We start from the raw sequence: 4593 nt of genomic DNA on the forward strand, positions 1-4593 counted from the left end.
CACTGGACTCCCATATGGCCAACCGCAGTTCAAGTCCCAGATCCAGCAGCTTAAACTCACACCAGGCAAATGTGTATGCATGCCAAAAGTCCTAAGAAGAGAATGGAGGAGAAGGGGTTACAGCACAGCCATTCCCCTTGGGGAATGATTTCTTGCTTTCTGTCTCTCTGCTGAGTGCATGTGCCTCATAGCAAAAATCTCTCTATAAAACCAACCAACCAACCAAAAAACCTCTTAAGTTCCGAAGTAAATGTAATTTCATCATGATTTTTTAAAAAATATATTGATAGATGTGGTTAATACTTTGGATTTTTTATTCCTATTTATCATAAATTTCATCATAAGTTTGTCAGTGTTATTAGTATCTTAGAAGAACCAACTTTAGATTTTGCAGGTTCTACTTATTGTCTTGGCTTTTCTATTTTAATTATTTTTGCTCTTATTTTTATTATTTCATTCCTTCCCTTTTTTCTAGATCATTTGTCCTTTTACTAATTTCTTAAGTTTCAAGTTTACAGTATTAATTTTAACATTTCTATACTGCAAATGGGATTTCTTCTATGTCAGAGGTCAGCAGATGGCATAGCAGTTAAGTCACTGGACTCTAACAGGGTTGACTGTGGTTCAAGTCCTGGACACGGTAGCTTGACAATCATCCTGGGCACCTGTGCATGCATGCCCCAAATCCCGGATGGAGAATGGAGGAGAAGGGATTGCAGCATGACCTCCCTCCCTAGGAAGTGATTTCTCACTTTCCCTCTCACTGCGTCTTTCTCTGGTGAGTCCATGCGCCCTATGACAAAAACCTCTCCAAAAAGAAAGAAAGAAAGAAAGAAAGAAAGAGAATTTCGCTCTTTTTTTGTGGTGCTTCAGAGATCAGCTGCTTCAAGATGAAGCTGAATATCTCCTTCCCTGCCACAGGGTCCCAAAAACTTGTTGAAGTGGACAATGAATGCAAACCGTGTACTTTCTGTGAGGATCCAAAAACTTTTCAATTTGTCTGAAGAAGACGATGTCCACCAATTTGTTGTAAGAAAGCCCTTAAATAAAGAAGGTGAGGGACCCGCAGTTGGCGAAATGGCTATGTCGCTGAACTCCCATGTAGTTGACCACGGTTTGAGTCCCAGACCCAGTGGCTTAAACTCATGTTGGGCATGTGTGTGCGTGCCCAAGATCCTGAGAGGAGAATGGAGGAGAAGGGATTGTGGCATGGCCATCTCCCCAGGGGATGATTTCTTGCTTTCTGTCTCTCTGTCTCTGTCTGTCTGGCGAGTGCCCACGCCCTATAGCAAAAAGCCTCTGAAAAAAAAATTAGAAGGTGAGAAACCTAGGACCAAGGCACCTAAGATTCCGCATCTGTGACTCCACATGTTCTGCAACTAAAACACCGGCGTATTGCCCTCAAGAAACAACGTACTAAGAAAAATAAGGAAGAGGCAGAATATGCTAAACTTTTGGCCAAGAGGATGAAGGAAGCTGAAGAAAAACACCAAGAATGGATTGCCAAGAGATGCAGGCTGCCGTCTCTGAGAGCTTCTACTTCTAAGTCTGAATCCCGTCAAAAATAAGAGTTTATAAGAGAAATAAATAAGATGGATCTCAAAAAAAAATTTCTCCTATTTCTTTTTTTATTATAGTTACTATTTTAATCATACTCATGTTTGGATTCATGATGTTTCTTTTATTAGTTATTTACAAATATTTAAAATTTTCTAGGGGCAGGAGGAAAGGAATCAAGGGTGGAAAAGTAAAACATTTGATGGTATAAAAGTGGAAAATTGTTTGTTGATAATAATGTCTATCGGGGCCGGGAGGTGCCATGGTAGATAGGGGCGCTGGACTCCCACATGGCCAACCACGGTTCAAGTCTTGGACCTGGTGGCTTGCTTTCTCTCTTCCTCTCTCTCTCTCCGTCTCTCTCTGATCAAACTGGAAAATAATAATGATAATAATAATAATAATAAAGTTAAATAAAATAATTCTTTAAAAAAATAATAATGTCTATGTTTGACTGGACTAAGATGCAGTATACTCATGGCCAGAAAGTGCAATTTTTTATGCCATAAAGATGTACAGTAATTAAATGTAAAGAATTAAGATATAAGAAATAATTTTTTAATATAAAAATTTTTCCTTGAGTTTTTGACTGTTTCCTTTTATTTACTATTTTTTCTTTCCACTCCCTTCACATGATTTATAATTTTTATGCACTACTTCTCTTCTTCAGTGATTTTCCTAAAAGTGTACCATGCATGTTTTATGTAAGAAATTATTAAGAATGTGCAACCGGTTTCCCCCCGGCATGAACTCTCGTAGCCCAGAACTTATCTGAATCAGAATGAGGGAGTGGTGGGTCCAGGTGGGGCTGCTGGACCATAACTGCACATCCTGCTCCATCAGCTTTCTCCTGCCCTTCACTCCTGGAAGCCTTCCAGCAACTGTTTTTTTCTTTTAGAGAATTTTACTATAAGGTGTGTGTGCTCGACAGAGAGACAGAAAACAAAAATCATCCCCTGGGGGGATGGCCATGCTGCTCCCTTCTCCTTCATTCTCCTCTCAGGATTGTGGCCATACTTGCACTGGACGGGAGTTTCAAGCCACTGGACAGGGACTCAAAGCTCAGATGACCACATAGAAGTCCAGCGCCTTAATCACTACGCTACCTGCTGGCCCTCTTCAGGCAAATTTTTTACCTACAAGGAACTATGCATCTTCTACCACCTTCTACCTACTCTGTGGGTATAGTTGGAAGCCCAGAGATCGTTGTGCTTTTACATGGCTTCCCAATATCCAGCCACAACTGGTACAAGATTTGGGAAGGTCTGACCCTCAGGTTTCATTGAGTAGTTGCCCTTGATTTCTTAGGCTTTTGGCTCCAGTGACAAACGGAGACCACCTCTATTGCATATTTGAGCAGGCTAGCCTCGTGGAGCTGCTTCTGTAGCATCTGGGGCTCCCAAACCACAGGATTGGCCTGCTTTCTCATGATCGTGGGGTATCGCTGCTCGGGAACTGCTGGATAGATAACAGGAACCGTTATGGTCGGCTTCCCATGAAGAGTATGTTGGTCAAATGGAGGCATCTTTCCTGACACTCATCATCCTTTCCTCCAAAGGTTAATCAAAGACGGGGATGTGCTGTCACCCATCCTCACTCAGTTGATGAACTTTGGGGTCTCTCAACGTCTCAACCTAATCTTTGGGCCATACACTTGACCTCTGAGAGCAAGCTATGGGACATGTGACAGGGATCTGCAATGATGGGAACTTAGTCATTGACAGTCTCTTACAGTACATCGATCAGAGGAAGAAATTCGGGAGATGCTGGTTGGGAGCGCTTGCCTCTGTTCATTTTATCCATGGGCCACTGGATCTTGTAAATCCCTCTCCAGAATTTTTGGAGCTGTACAGAAAAATGCTGCAGTGGTCTACAGTGTCGGTTCTGGATGCTCACATTAGCCACTGTCCACAGCTAGAGGATTCCATGGGTGTCTTTCCTCCTCCTCCTTCTTTTCATTAAGCATTCAGGTCTTAAGTTTATTTACAAACATATCTTGTATTCTACGAGTTTGAGAGCTTGACCCATATTTCAGGGATTATGACTGTAGATCTTAAAATGTTCTTCATATCTATTAAACAGATGAATTAAAGCATCCTTATTTCTTTTCTTTTTCTTTTTTTTTTTTTTCTTTAGAGAGAGATTTTTGGTAAGGGCACATGCCCTTGCCAGAGAGACAGAGCAAGATAGACAGAAAGTGAGAAATCACCCCCAGGGGAGATGGCCATGCTGCAATCCCTTCTCTTGCATCCTCCTCTTGGGATTTGGGCACGCACACACACACACCTGGTGTGAGTTTTAAGCCACCAGGTCCAGGACTCAAACTGTGGTCGACTATGTGGGAGTCCAGCAACGTAACCGCTATGCCATCTGCTGGTCCCCACATCTTTATTTCTTAAGCAGTTAGTTTTTACTATAAAGAAAGGTGCAGCAAATCCAGATCCCAAGTACAAAGTCATCATAACTAGTAACCACCACTGGTTTTCCACTGAAAATGGCAGATTCTTCCTGGGCCCTCCTCACAGTGGCTCCCATGGACCACAGAGATTATGAACCTGTGGATGCTCTGCCCCAGAGTGACGCTGTTGGAAGCTCTGAGATCCGCAGAGTCCGAAGGTGTAAGAAATGGTGGAATTGCACCAAGCCTTCCTGTTCTCACACCGTGGGCTTCTGGAATGCATATACAGCCTTCTTCAACTCCTGAGCTGGAAAGAGTAGTTCCCCTGTGTTACCTCCCCTACTCTTTTACCTGTTGTATATTTCACTTAGGTAGAGAGGGCCAAAGAGGTCTTATTTCTCACAAAAGTCCACTTTCCTCACATCGGCGGCCAGCATAAAGGAAAAAGCTAGCAGTAGCTCCAGTTCTAAGGGCTGACATTGAAGTCCGTCACCCATGTGACACCCACCTGACTGACCGTATGAACTTACCTGTGTCTCTGCGTTACCAGGAAATCCTGTTGAGTATTCTGACTCACCTATGCAGAAAGACAGAGGTTCTTTTGCATAAAAGACTTTTCACCACATCTGTGGGCATTC

At 42.7% G+C, this 4593-nt stretch overlaps 1 pseudogene; it reads left to right on the top strand.

The window, feature by feature from the left end:
- The first annotated feature begins 2338 nt into the window (after positions 1 to 2338).
- On the top strand, positions 2339 to 4261 carry LOC102503402 (mesoderm-specific transcript homolog protein-like; annotated as a pseudogene).
- Positions 4262 to 4593: the final 332 nt, after the last annotated feature.

The sequence above is a fragment of the Tupaia chinensis genome, unplaced genomic scaffold (genome assembly GCF_000334495.1).
Source record: "Tupaia chinensis unplaced genomic scaffold, TupChi_1.0 Scaffold145814_1, whole genome shotgun sequence".
NCBI lineage: Eukaryota > Metazoa > Chordata > Mammalia > Scandentia > Tupaiidae > Tupaia > Tupaia belangeri.